Source organism: Cynocephalus volans, chromosome 4 (genome assembly GCF_027409185.1).
Source record: "Cynocephalus volans isolate mCynVol1 chromosome 4, mCynVol1.pri, whole genome shotgun sequence".
In the NCBI taxonomy this organism is placed as follows: domain Eukaryota; kingdom Metazoa; phylum Chordata; class Mammalia; order Dermoptera; family Cynocephalidae; genus Cynocephalus; species Cynocephalus volans.
Window position 1 is genome coordinate 145,713,640 of NC_084463.1, and position 14,651 is coordinate 145,728,290.

Sequence of the window (14,651 nt, forward strand, 5' to 3'; positions counted from 1 at the left end):
GCCCCTCAGGACGGGGTGCCCCGTCGGGGGCTAGACGGTCGTGGGGCGGGTGCAGGGCTCAGGCCTGCCCCTGAGCTACAGGAGCCCTGCGTGAGCCCCCTCCCTTGACATTGCGGGGCCAGCGCAAGTTCCTGATTTTATCGAAGGGCCTGCCACTGGGAGATAGTCCCCTTGGGGTGACATCACCGCCCCAGCCCGTTTGCATAAATCTCTTGCGCTACAGGAAGTTTCTGGCCGGCTGGGGCAGGTGGTGCTCAAGGGGCTGGCCTGGGAGGCCACAGGGTCCAGGCCCCCTACCCAGAGGAAGCTGGGACTATGAGGGGTGGCTTTGGGGGCCATAGTGGGTAGGTGGGGCGGGAAGGAGAGAGGCTGGCTCTACCACTGGGAGGGAGGCCTTTGCTGCCCCCATACTCCAGGGCCTGCTGAGGCTCTCTAACCCCTAACCCAGCAAATGCCTGCTTCTTTTGAGACACCCATGTGGCCAACAGTCACCTCTTTGGGGTCAGAGCTGGTAGGGGTGGCCTCTAAGGCCTCCACTTTCTGGGGTCATCCTGGCTGGCTGAGGGCTCTGCCCCAGCAGACTTTGAGGCCTGGCTCTTCCTGTGGGCCCTGCACCCCCACTGCCTAGGTTCTAGCTAGGATGGGTCTGGGCTCAGGGGCAGGGTCTGAGAGTGCTGCCTTCCTCCTTCCCTCTGGGTCTGTTCACTTGGTCTTCCCTTCCACCAGTGGAGGGTCCTGGGTTCTTAAACCCTCCCCTCCCAGCTTTTAGTACTGCAGCTGCTGCCAAATCCCAAGGGACTCTGTTCCCAGCCCAGATTTCTTAGTTTCCTCACCCTGAATCAAGATTTCTTAGTTTACAAACATTTCTTGTCTGTTTTTCCGTTCATCTATTTTCCCATCCATGTATTTATCTATCTCTGTCCATCTATCTATCCACCCATCAAGCCAGCCATACATTTCATTTATCTATCCATTATCCACCCACCTATCTATCTACTTGTTCCTCTAGCCATCTCTATGTCCATATATCAGCCCATGCATCTGCTATCAATCCATCAGTCCATATTTCCATCTGTTTATTAACTGTATATCCATCCATTAATCTATTCACCCATTGGTCCATTCATTCATCTGCTCACCCAGTCATTCACCTACGTATCCATCCATCCATCTGTCCACCTGTTCACTTATTGACCCATTCACTCATCCACTCAGCTTCTCAGTCACCCATCCATTCGTCTACCCATCCACTTATTCGTTCATCCACCTATTCATCCTCCCACCTATTCAGCCATCCACTCATCCATCCACCTATCCATCCATCCACCCGTCTACCCATCCCCCATCCACATGCCCACCTATCCACCCATCTACCCATCTATCCATCCACCTGCCCACCTATCCACCCATCATCTACCCATCTATCCATCCACCTGCCCACCTATCCACCCATCTACCCATCCACTCGTTCATCCACTCACCCTTCTACTCACCAATCCATCTATGCATCTTCCTAACATTAATTGAGTTCTAGGCTCTATGCTGAGTGCTGGGAAGACAGAACAATACTGTATAAGATCTCTGCCTTCAGAGAGCTCCTGATCTAGTCTGGAGGGTGGAGGGATGAGTAGAGGCATTTTTTGTCCCATTAGTCTCTGGTGAGTCCACTCTGGGCAAGAACTTCTTGAGCATTCAGTTTCCTCCCTGTGTAATCTAACCCCTTGCTTTATACCCCTCCCCACTAAGCCTGCCTCTTTCCTGCCAGTGGATTCCCAGGCCTCTAGGTGTTTCTTCTCTGGCAGCACAGACCAGGGATGCACAGCCCCGAGCTCACCACTAGATCTACTCCACTTACATCTTCACTGATTTTTTGCATCTGCACTTGGGATTCTCCAAAAGGTCCAGGTCACAAGTCCTCAGATCTCTCTGGGGACCTGACCAAGGCCCCCTCCCCAGGAGGAAGGAAGACACAGGCTGGCTTGGCATCAGACCCATCCTTGCTCCTCACTTCTCCATCAAGAAGACCAAGACCCAGCTGACTGGATTGTGGGTGCAGGAAGCGGGGAGAGGAAGGCGGTCTACTCCATGAGAACCAGGCCCTGATTGATGTGTTTGTTCACTCACTCATTCTTGTGTTCATTACTGTCTTGGTTTGGTTTATTTATGTGCTTATTAATCCACTCATTCATTGATTTCATCATTAACATTTGAATTGAGTGTCTTCCATGTGCTGGGTCCAGGAATGAGGCACAAACATGAATGAGGCATGTCCAGGGCCTCCAGGAGCTCACTGGCCTTTAGGGAGACATGTGAGCAGACGGTGTGGTTCCAGGGAGCACAAGAGAGGGAGGTGCTAGATGCCCTTGGGAACAATTAATTTGGTCAGGGTCCCAAGAAGGATATCCTGGAGAAAGCATGCAAAGGAAGGGACATGTCTGGCTGAGGAGTCAGCCGAGAAAGGAAAAAGAACAAGGGAACAGTGAGCCACCCTCCTTGTGGCTGGAAACAAGGCAGGACAGGAAGGCCAAGAGCTTTGAGTGCCTGAGTGCCAGGCCAAGGGGCCTGGGTTATACAGGGGTGACTGGAACCTTTGCTGGTTGTCAAAAGGGAACGTGGGGCTCTTCTCCATGGGTGCAGGCAGGAGGCCATGCCGGCTCTGTGTTCCTGAGGCCTAAGATTCAAGCGGCCCCAGGAGAAGAAAGAGATTCCACCGTCCCAAGTCTGGTCAAGCCCAAGGGGCCTGGCTAAGGAAGCCCATAAAAGAGATCCAGGGCCAGAAACCTCTGGAAATAGGCAGAATGACTTTCACTGTCTGGGCAGCACACATCCTGTGTCCATTCACACATCCACGAATCTTCCCCATATCTCTTCCCCTTCCTTCTTCTCTGTACCCTTCCAGAGTACACCAGAGGCCTCTTCCTGAGACCCCACATCTCTCAGGACCAGCTGTTATTCAAACCCTTCGGAATAGAAGGACCCAGATTCCAAGAAACTTTGAGTAGAGCAGGAAAGATCAGATAATCCACAACCCCAAGGTTAATAGCTCCTTAAAAGGGAAAAAAAAAAATTTGAGTGCTTGGCTGGGCATTACCACCCTTGTGATTTTACATAACCAAGACAACCATCTATTAAACTGAGGCCCAAGAGATGGGTGACTCGTCCAGGGTGGCACAGTTTGTGGGTAGGAAACTGGGGCACGGAACCTGGCTCCTGGGGCTCTAGGAAGGGCTGGGGGTTACTGGGGAGGGAAGGAAGCAGAAGGAAGAAAGAGGAGAGACTGAGAAACTGAGGCATGGAGAGAGCACGAAGGATGGGGAGGAGACGAGAGGAAGGGAATGAGAAACAAGTAAATAGGTCAAAGGAGGGAGCAGAGAGAAGTGAGAGACGGGACAGGAGGTGAAGAAGCAGCCAGCACCTCACGCAAGAAAGAGGAGAGCAGAGCAAGGGTGACAGAGAAGGACAGAGGAGGGACAAAAGGGAGGGGAGGGGACAACAGGGACAGCTGGTGCTGGGAGGCCTTGGGACCCTAGAGGGCACATTCCCAGGCTCCTTCTGCATAGAGCAAATGGGGGCCAGAGAGGGAGAGGGCCCCTGACTTGCCAAAGGTCAGCAGGTACATTGTGCCAGAATGTGGCTCCGTCTACTCGCGTCAGCAGGAAATTGGCTAAAGATCAAAAATCCTGGGGGTTCCGGGGAATGAGAATCAAAAAAAGTGTTTATTTTTTGAATAGATAATACATGCACATGGCACAAAATTCAAAAGGTACACAAAGGTAAACAACTGCCCAGTTCCTCTTGCACAGACCAGCCCACCTGTTACCTGATTCCAGGTAGACTAAGCAGATATAAGCAGGTAGGCAGATATAACACAAATTTAACACAGAAGGTGACACACTAAACACATTGTATTTCCTCTTGGTTTTCTTTTGCTCTAAATCCATTCCATGCCCGTGCATATAGAGTTGTCTCATTCTTTTAAATGGCTGTATAGTTTTCCATTATTTGAATGTACCGTGCTAGTTTTAAATCATGAAAGACATCATTCATATGGAACAGTCCATAAAATATTTACATACAGCTTAAAGAATAATTATAAAGCTAACCCCTATGTAATTCCCATCCAGGTCAAGAAATAAAACGTCACCAGCACACCAGAAGCATCCCCCAAATGTCCCCTTTCCTCCCTGTAGAAGTAACACTGTCCTAACATTTTCCTAATTATTGCCTTGCTTTTCTTTACAAGCATACCTAACCATACAGTTCAGTTTTTATCTTAACAGATTTTAATCTTTATGTAAAGAGACTCATAGAGTAAATATCCTTTTAGACACTGCTGCTTTTTCCTGCCGCGTTCGTTGTGGCACGCAGCTGTGGTCCATTTTCATCGCTGGATACTACTCCGTTGTCATAATTTATTTAGCCAGTCATCTGTTGATGGACATTTTGGGTTGTTTCCAGTCTTTTGCTATTACAAATAATCCTGCCTGCTTATTTACACACATGCTGTTGTATGGGATAAATTTCCAAAAGTTGCCTCGTATTCCTAGGCACACTGGATACTGTCAGTCTTTTAAATATTTACTTGAAAAGTTTTTATTGGCCTTTTTGTATTCTGTCTGCGTATTTTCCAGTTTATATCATTTGAATAATTCTTTTGGGTCAGCTACGTTTCTTAATTTGTAGCATCTCTTGACTATTCTGGATATTAACCCTTACTCTGCTATGTACTACAAATATTTCCTTCTGTTATTTGTCTTTTAATTTAATAGTGCCTTTTGATGTACAGGGCTTTTGTTTGTTTATTTGTTTTATTTTTAATGTACACAAATCTGTTAGTCCTTTTCTCTACGACATGTGAGTTTTATGCCTTGTTTGGGAAAGCTTTGTCTAGCCTATGAATTACAGAAACATTTTTCAAAATCTTCTTCAAATACATTTAGTGTTTAATCTTTGATATATCTGGAATTTATTTTTGTGTTTCATGTATGGTAGGGTGCTGTATTTGTGTCCTAGGGCTGCTAAAACAAATTACTACAGGCTGGGTTGATTATGACAACAGAAATTTTCTCACAGTTTTGGAGGCCAGAAGTGTGAAATGAACAATTTGGAGGGTTGGTTCTATTTTGGAGAAACCCACCCATTCCTTTCCTTCAGCTTCAGGTGGCTGCCAGCAGTTCTTGGCTTGTGGACTCATCATTCCAATCTGTCTCTGCATCTTCACAGAGGCTTCTTTGTGTCTCTGTGTGTCCTTTTCTATTTCTTATAAAAACACTGTGGGGCTGGCCGGTTAGCTCAGTTGGTTAGAGCATGGTGTTACAACACCAAGGGCAAGAGTTCAGATCCCTGTACCAGTCAGCTGCCAAAAACAAAACAAAAACAAAATTTCCAAAAGTTCAATTACCAGGCCAAAAGGCAGCACATTTTTAATTTTGAGATGGATAGACAGACAAATGATAGATATCATCACAATACTCTTCGTAAATCTTGTACCTATTTACCCTCCTGACAGCAGCGCATGACAATGCCGCTTCCCCGCCCTGTTGGACAAGTGGGTGACCCTGTAGGGCTGGGCCCTGCAGAGTGACAGGGCAGCCGGACAGGCCTGGGGTGGTGTGGCCCTTTGCCACACTAGGCTGGGCGGCTGCTGGGGCTAGGCTGGGTGCTAATGCAATTGCAGGGTAGGCAGACAACAGGAAACTTGGGCAGGTGTCCTCAAAGCTGAGTCCACAGAGGAAAACATGATCCCTGACCTTGCAGACCCCTCTACCTCAGCCCAAAAGAGCTCAAAAATGAGGAAATGGCACCCCCACTTTCCTAGCAACAGGTCCCCAATTGGGTGTGACCGGACCTGTGGGAAAACACAGGCCTCAGACCGAGAGCTGGGAGAGTTGACCAAAAAGAGCTGAGCCCGTGTACAGAAATGGCCGTCTTGCAACTTCCTCTCATGGTTGAGACACTGGTGAGGCTCCTTGCCCCCAGCCTGGGTCGCCTGGGTCCCTCAGCACTCCCCCAAGCTCTGGGCTGGCTCTTTAGTGTATCGGCATATTCAGCAAATATTTCCTCAGGGCCTCCGCATGCCGGGTGACCCACAGGGGCAGTGTCCTCAGGTCACCCACAGGGGCAGCGTCCTCATCTTTGCAGGGCTGCTCTTCAGCAGGGGAGGACGGTCGACGAGCATCGCAGATGGGCGTGTTTCCCTGCGTGTTAGCTGGTAACACGCACCGCAGGAAAGGAGAGCACACAGTTGCGGAAGGGGGTCACACTGGGGGGGCAGTTTGCAATGTTAAAGAGGGTGGGCAGGGCAGGCCACATGGAGAAGGGCGCCTTGGAGCGGACCCTGGAAGCAAGTCAAGGAGCGAGCCAAGCAGATGGCTGGGAGAAGAGTTCTAGGTAGGGGACCAGACAGTGCCAACGCCCCAGACAGGAGCGTCACCCCGTGGTGGGTGGTGATGTCAGACAGGGCCAGATCAGGTAGTGTCCTGGGGGCCATTGTGTGGAATTTGACCTTGATTCCTAGTAAAACGGGGCACTGTTGCAGGCGGCATTCTCTCAGTCAAATCTGAAGCTGGTGCCATCATCATCCCCCTGGTACAGATGAGGAAACTGAGGCTCAGACGTGGCCCGTGACTTGCACAGCATGGCTCAGCCAATCCCAGGTATTGGTGAGGTTTATACCCAGGTCTGCCTGAGACCTAGACCCCAGCTCTTAACCACGGTGGCAGGTGCTTGTGAAGCGCTGGGGGGAGATGACAAAGGCAAGGGGCTGGTACAGGGTCGAGCCCCTACTGTCTACCTGCACTGATTCACGCCACCCTCAGGTGATCCTGTGAGTCAGGCCTTATCAGGGCCATTTTGCAGATGAGGGGAATGAGGCTCAGGGAGGAGAGGGGCCATGCCCAAGGGCACACAGCCGGCAGTGGGGCCAGAGCTGAGAGGTGACTGCAGCTGGAACAGCCCTAGAGCCTCTGCTTCCCAGCTGTCCCTATGTCCAGTTTCTCTCATGGGTGTTTCCTTCCTAAAAAACCTTCCTTAGCTCTCGCCTGTCAGGCTGGAGCCCAAAGCTCTGAGGCTTGGACTGGACCCCCCAACATGGGAGTGCACCAGCCCCTCCCAACCCCCTCAGTGGGCCATCCCCGCCCCCACCTCCAGCCAGAAGGCACTACTCAACGTTCCCAGAAGCTCTTTCTCAATCTCCCAGGCCTTTGCTCACTTTGCTTTCATTTGGGGCGGGGTGGAGTGGGGGCAACTGGACAGTACGGCGATCTGAACTCTTGACCCTGGTGTTACTACAAGGCTGCGCTTTAACCAAGCCCCTGTCTTTCAAGAGCTCACCTCCTCCAGGTTGTCTCCCTAGACTGCCCCCTTCCCCGTTTACCCCCATCTTTCCCCATCCCTGCCTCAGTCTCTCCTCCCACTCTGCCCCAGCTCTTGGCCCCCTGTGCCCCAGTCCCAGCAGCCGGGAGTAGCCTGACCTCCTCCGAGCCCCAAATCCTAGCCACACACACACCCCCACACATACCCTTGTCCCTGCTGACCAGGCCTACAGATGGGGAGCTCACCTCCTGGCCACATCACTCAGCCTCCGGCACCTCAAACCCACCGCCACCCACAGCGACTTCCTTCTGCTCACCACGGGCAGCACCACACCCCCCCGCGCCCTCACCGAGGACAGGAGCTGCTTCCCCACCCCAGCCCCTTCCTCTGTGAAGCCCCCTCCATCACGCCCTGTCTCTAGGTTCCCCTGGATCTTTCCCCGCAGATTGGCTGTGTGGCCTCCAGGTGAGTTCCATCCCCTCTCAAGAGCTCAGATGCTCTGATTCTATAGAGGGGCCAACAGGAGCCACTTCCCAACATTGCTCTAAGGACTGAAGAGATAGTCTGTGTAAACCTTTACCTGGTATACCGTGGGGGTTCAGTTAGTGCACGTTTCCTCCACTGGGCTCCACAAATGCTTACTAAGCCCTGCAGAGGTTAGGAGTGCTGCTCTGGAGACCCTGGTTTGAATCCTATCCCTGCCCCCTTATTTGCTATGTGGCTGAGGACAAGTTGCTCATTTCTCAGGGTGTCCGTATTCTCATCCGTAAAATGGAATAACATGGACACACCTCACAGGGTTGCAAGAACTAGATGAGCGAGCAGGTGTGACGTCCGGGTGTGATGTGCCTGCCCAGCCTCCTGCCAGAGGGAGGAAGGCTCTGCCCTGTCCTCAGGGCTCCTCAGCCCTTCAGAACTGGAGAAGCAGAAATGTGGGGAGCCGGAAGCTGGCACCCCAGGCTCCTCTGCCATTGAACAAGCCCCGGCCTGCCTGGGGCTGTACTTCTCTCTCGCCTCCCTGGCTGAGCAACCAGCTCTTGGGAGGGGAGAGCCAGCCCGGGAGAGGGGCCTGGGTCTGGAGTAGGGACCGTGTAATGGGATGAGCAGGGCCCTTTGAAAAGAAGGAAAATGAATCATGATTGAGCTCCCACCATGGGCCCAGCACATTGGCCCTTTAAATAAAGCATAGGGCTTGGTTGGGGGGGGGGGGGCGTTCTCTCCATTCTACAGATGAGAACTGGGCTCAGAGTGGTCACTCACCTGCTGCAGGCCGCACAGGCAGTGAGGGCCAGAATCAGGATTTGGACCCAGAAACAAGGGTTACTCCAAAGCCTGTGTTCTCAGCCCAAATCTGCCTGAGTGTGTGCACCATGAGCCCTGGGGACAAAGGTCTCCATGTGTGTGACAGAATGAGCGGGCCCTGAGGGGCCAGTGAGGGGCTGAATTCAACTTCTAGGCTTTGGGGCCCAGCGCCAGAGAGGAGCTGCCCAGGGGTCCGGGACTGGGGGAGGGGGGAAGCCCAGGGTGTGGGAGTAGGAGGCCTGGGCCTGGAAGGAGTTAACTGAGTGAGAGGACTGAGTGAATCACAGGCTCCGCAGGCTGAGATGGAAATTCCCTGTGCATGGCGTGTGGTCACCCAGAAAAGGGAAACGGTGCTTTTTGGAGCAGGGGACGGCGGGGGCTGGAGCCCAGGAGCAGATGCCAGCCCGGGTGGGGCTGGTGAGGGTGTTGTGACCAAAGAGGTCTGGCCTCCAGGTCTGCTTAGGTCTTTGGTGAGAAGTTGGAGGTGAGGGGGCCGCCAGGCCAGGCTGGGCCTGGTCATGCTATGGTGCGTCCATGGGCACTGACGGGTGGGTAGGAGCTCACCAGGCTGAGGAAGGAAAGGCACTCCAGGCCGTGGGAACCGCTGCAGCCAAGGCACGGGGCTGTGACTCAGCATGGATGGCCTGTCCCCCTGCCGCTGCTGGCCAACTCTTTCCTGTCCTTCAGGGCCCATCCCAAGTAGCACCTCTTCCCACTCCAGGCAGCACTCACGGCTCCTCTGCATCCCAAGGCAGGCTTCCTTCTTGGAGATCTCAGGATTTTGTAACTCATCTGCCTTCCCTGTGCAACTATGGGTTCCACAAGCGCAGGGCTTGTGTCCTAGCTGTGGAGACAGCTTGCACTCAGCGTAGAGCTGGCACCCAGTTGGATGCTCAGTATTTGTGGAATGACAATTTTATAGAAGAGGACTCTGAGGCTCAGAGAGGTTAGGTGGAACTGACAGCCAGCTGGCTGTGGCAGAGCAGGGCTCAGACCAGTGATCTTCTCAGCTGGGACTTGGCAGGATCCTTCCCTTGGGGCAGGGCTGGGGAGAAGGCAGGAGCCGCTAGGCATGGGGCCCTGGCCCTGGCAGGCGATGTGCAGCTCTGCAGTGTGAGGCCTGCTTCTGCCGTCCGCTTCAGGCCAGTCCTGCTCCCGCACTTTTCATAGCTCTGGGAAACATCTGTCCTCCCAGAAGAGAGACTGAGGGACAAGATGGAGCAAGGGGCAGTCAGAGGGAGAGGTCACAGCATTGGGTTTTAGATTTTCCTGATGAAGTTCAGAATCTCAGTCCACACACTTTCGACTGACTGATAGAGACTGTAAGCCTCTGTACCAGTGTGAGGGGGATTGTCTATTGTCGGTAATTATTATGTCATCTGTTGTCTCTCCTTGGAGGCTGCTGCAGTACCAGTCTGCCTGCCAGTTCCTAAGCCATGTCCATCTGTCCCAGCTCAAGTCTACACCACGTGAGGGCCTATGACAGCGGCCTGACAAGGGAGCCGAAACCCAATTTGAGGAGGGCTGTGGCTGGGGCCTCCTGCCCAGAAACATGCCCCCAGAAGGGCCCAGGTGCTCCAATTCCTCTGCAGCACCCAAGATCCTTGGCCCCCTACATGTTCACTGTGAAGTTCAAGGGCATCCAGAGAAGCCACCCCCAGGCAGGGACCAGCAGCATCATGGCGGCCATTGGGGTTGGAGCTTTTCCAAGCATGAAGGGGAACTGAGAATAGTGGGAATGTGCCTTGTGCAGGCAGGGTGGGCTGGCCTAGGTGGGAGAGGGCCACTCCAAGGAGCTCATACTGATGGGGTCTAAGGTGAAGAAGAGAAGGGGACCCCCAGGCAGGCGGCTGTGGGACTGGCGGTCCCCATGAGGGGCTTGCATGCCGGTCGTCCAGTCCAGAGCAGGCCGGGCAGTGGGAGGTTGGGGAGCTGTGTGGGGAAGGAAAGAGGAAGCCATGGGGAGCGGGGGAGGGGGCTGCCGGGGATGGAGTGGGAGTGGGGGCTGGGGCCTGGAGCCACTTTGGCCGCAGCCACTTCGCTTCTCCCGGTTTCGGTTTGTAAATAGCTGCCGGTTCCGTGCAGGCGGGATGGGCCCTGTCCCTTCTGTGGCCTGCGTCCAGGGAGGCCCAGGTCTGAGGAGCTGCAGATGCTCACACCCTGGATTTGGGGAGCCCAGGAGGCATCCAGCCCCGCCAGCCTCTGGCCTGGGTGGACGGGTGCTGGTGGGCCTAGCCCTGGGCACCCCAACCTGTGGTCAGTGAGGTAACACAGCTGGGCTGGTGAAGCCCCAAAACTGATGACTTGGCCACACTGGACTTATTTATAACTGGGCCTCTGTGGCCAGAGCAGCTGCCAAGGCGCCAACTCAGCACCCAAGCTGGCCCAGTCACCAAGGCGGGGGACAGGGAGCTGAGGGCCAGGCTGGCCCGATGGCCCCTCAGGCGGCTGGGCCTCAGGTCTTGAGATCCCCAAGCACTCTTTAGCTAGGACCAGTCCCTGTGCTGTGTGGGAAGGTGTTGGGATTTAAGGAGAGCTACTTGTGGGGCGGGTATCTTAGAACCTCCTAGACCCAGGGGGTTGGTGAACTCAGTCAGGGGGATGGGTCAGTCCCCAGGGGCTCAGGCCTCAGCCTTCCTGCAAAGTTCTTCCTCCAGAGGTCAGATGCTGTCAGCAAACTCAACAAGAAGAAAAGTCATCTCCCCTCCCCTTCTTGCAATATCAGCTTAAAAACAAAACAGGTTCGGGAAGAGGGCCATGCCGAATCCTGAGGTCTGACATAAGTCCTAAGTCCTCATAGTGGACTCCGGGAAGCCTGGCAGGTGGAGAAATTCATGGGTGTCTCCTGAGGCCCCACATCACAACACCTGGGCCCACCTCCCTGGCAGGTGGGAGGGGCTGGGCCTGTCCCCACCCTGCAAACAACCCCTTGTCTTCCTTCTGAGAAAGAATGTGAGGGGATGTCAGACCCTTTCATAAGGTTTGCAGGAATAAAGAGGTTCCTACAAGCTTTCTCTCACTTTTGAGCCCTTCTGGATCTTGTCACACACTCTTCTCCTCTATCCCATCAACATCCTGTCTGCCAGACTTGGTCCTGGTCTTCCTACCTCCAAGCCTTGTTCCAGTCTGGCCGCCCCCACCCCCCCGACCCCTGCCAACATGCCCTTTTCTCCTGCCCCCTGCCACCGGCCTCTCCAATTCTCCTCTCTGTCAAGGTCTACACCAAGTCCCACATTTGAGGGGCCCAGCATCATGCTATCCCCCAAAGCTTAGTTTCTTGGGATGTCAGAACTGGGGCAGAAATGGATGAGGGATTTTAGACCATGGATACTAACAACCTACACAACAGTGGAAACCGAGACCTAGAGTGGGTGAGAGAAGGTCAGTGGCACTCAGGGACTGAAGGACAGAGCTGAGACCAGGGCCAGGTGCCCCAACTCCCATCCAGAGCTCTCACCCTTGGACCTCTGACCTCCTGGGCCACCTGCTCAGCCAGAGCAAAACGGCCCCACCTGGCCCCTTCCTCTTGGTGGAAAGTGCTGGAGAAGGGAAGGATGGAGGCCTGGCATGGGGGGACTCGGGCCATCCTCTGCCCAGGTCTGGGGCCTGGGACTGGTGGGCCCACCAAGGGCCCTCTGGGCAGGGCCAGGGTGCCCAGCCCGGAGCCGCCCGGCTGCAGCTGCCCCTGTTTCCACATCGGCAGCAGCAAGGCTGGCGCCTGAGAAAACAGGAAGCGCCCAGTCACCACAGGAAGCGTGTGCGCGCCACCTCCCCACCCCCGGCCCATTGCAAAACGCCAACAGCCCCATTACCACAGGCACCACACAGCGGCTAGGAGAAACGCTCCGGCCGCCAGGCCTGCCAAGGAGCTGGACACAGACTCCAGCCCTCACTAGCCTGGGCCTGGCCTCAGGGTGACGTCCAGCTGTGGCCTTGAGGAGGCCTAGGAAACTCCAGGCCTCGGGCATCAGGCCTTTCTTCCTCTAGATTCGCAGCCCAATCCCCAGACCAGCCTGAGCCAGGCCTACTTTGGCCACCCTTAAATCAGAATATGGGGCCAGGAGTCACAGAGAAGCCATTTCTCTGACCTAGTGTTTGGCATTCACAGACTGTGCTCAGCCTCAGACCCTGCCTGACAAGGCCTGATCCCCAAGCCTCGCTGAGGCCGTTGTCCAGAGCCCACCATCCCCACGACCCCAGGGAGCTGTCTGCTGTCAAATCCACACCTGCCACACCCTCTGCCCAGCCCCAGACCTCCCCAACAGAGACTTTGCCTGCCCCTGGAGGTCCTGCCCAGGCTCACATCTGGGAGGCCTGGGCCCCTCCTCATCCTACCCTGCCTGCCCCGACTCACCTCTCATTCCTGGTCCCCCAGGCTCAGCCCCAGGAAGGAGATAGGAGTTCAACGCGGTCGAGACCTGCTGCCTGGGGAGGCCTGTGCTCCTCCAGCCCCGGGGACAGCTAGGAAAAGAGAAGAGAGCAGAGCATTTCATGGCTATAATAAATCAAAGGGGGAAGTCAGAGCAGGAGAAATAAGAAACTTCCCTAGCCTGGCACGGGGACCTGCCAGGCAGCAGCACCCGGGTGCCCCGCGGCCTTCCCTCCTTCCTCCTGCCTCCCTGGTCAGTGCCCAGATCTCTCCTCAAGCTGAGGCACGCCCGCCTGCCCAGAGACCCCACCCTGGTCATCCAACAACCCCCCTCACTGTGCTTGCTCCCTGGGCTAGGCACCTCTCATCTCTGGGCCTCAGTTTCCCCTTAATGAGCGTAGAAATCCCTGGGTTGTGTGCTGGTCAGGCTGCCTGGCAGACAGGGGTGAAGATGGACCAAGGACCCTCAGGGGACAAAGGGAGGGTGAAGCATCCTGAGAATTCCTGGCAGCACAGTTGGGGCTGGATGGACAGACATCTGTGAGAGAAGACGGGTGGGCTCAGGCAGCAGGCCCAAGTGTGGAGCTGCGGTGGGGCCAGCCCTAGACTGAGATGACAGTCCGGTCTTGACCTCAACCCTGCCCCTGAACTTCTCCCAAACCAGGCCTGGGACCTGAGAGGCCTGGGGCCTACGGGACATAACCTGGGGTGTCCACTCGGGTAGAAGCCTGAGAGAGAAAATTTTCCTTAAAAAAAGCGGGGGGATCCCCATATATTAAAGAGAAAAATGCAAACTTGTATGAATTTTTAAGATAAAATAAGGAATTTCAGAAAATATTTGTCCAGTTTGGGGGGTCACTATGAGCCATGCCCCCAAATGTCCAGGAAACCCTGCTACTGCTCCTCGGCTGTTGGGGTGCAGTGGTGGAGACCCCCAATGCCTCTGTTTGAAACCCTCCTGAGACAGTGAGCTCATTCCCCTACTCTAGGGGTCTCTGCCTCTCACTGTGAGCAAATTCTCAGCCCCAGTGATGTCTCCTAGACAACTGCCAACCTCTGAGCCTCAGTTTCCTTATCTATAGGAAGAGGAGGATCACACAGCTTTGCTTGCAACCTTGTTAGGCAGACAAGAAAAGAAAGTGCAGTGACTACTGGAGTCTAGGCTACAGAGCCAGACAGAGCCCACAGAATGTGTAGCGAGTGACCCTGCATTAGTGACCCCACCTCTCTGAGCCTCAGTTTCCCCATTTGGAAAATGAGGAGGGGTACCTACCTTGAAAGTCTGCAGTGAGGGACAAATGAGGTTGTGGGACGGGGCCTCAGTGTGATTGTGTGGCAGTAGCACTCTGTGGAAGCCCCTCCTGTCTCCTCTCAGAAGCCCCCACTTCCTCCCGCCTCTCCCTCTCACCTGCCTGAGGCAGGGTGAGAACCTTGGCTCCCGTTCTTCTCTGAGCACCCCAGGGCCCCTGGCCTCACTCTGACCCTTCTTGTTTGGGGAGAGTGCTGGAGGTGGGGTTCCCAGCCCTACCCCCGAGATGCTCCCTCTCAGGGACAGAGACCTTGGAGGCCCCAATTCCTGCCCTAGTGGGACTCCCCACTTCTGCTCACAGACCTTGCCCTCACATGACACCGGCTTCCATTCCCAGACAGCCATGACTGTTTTAAC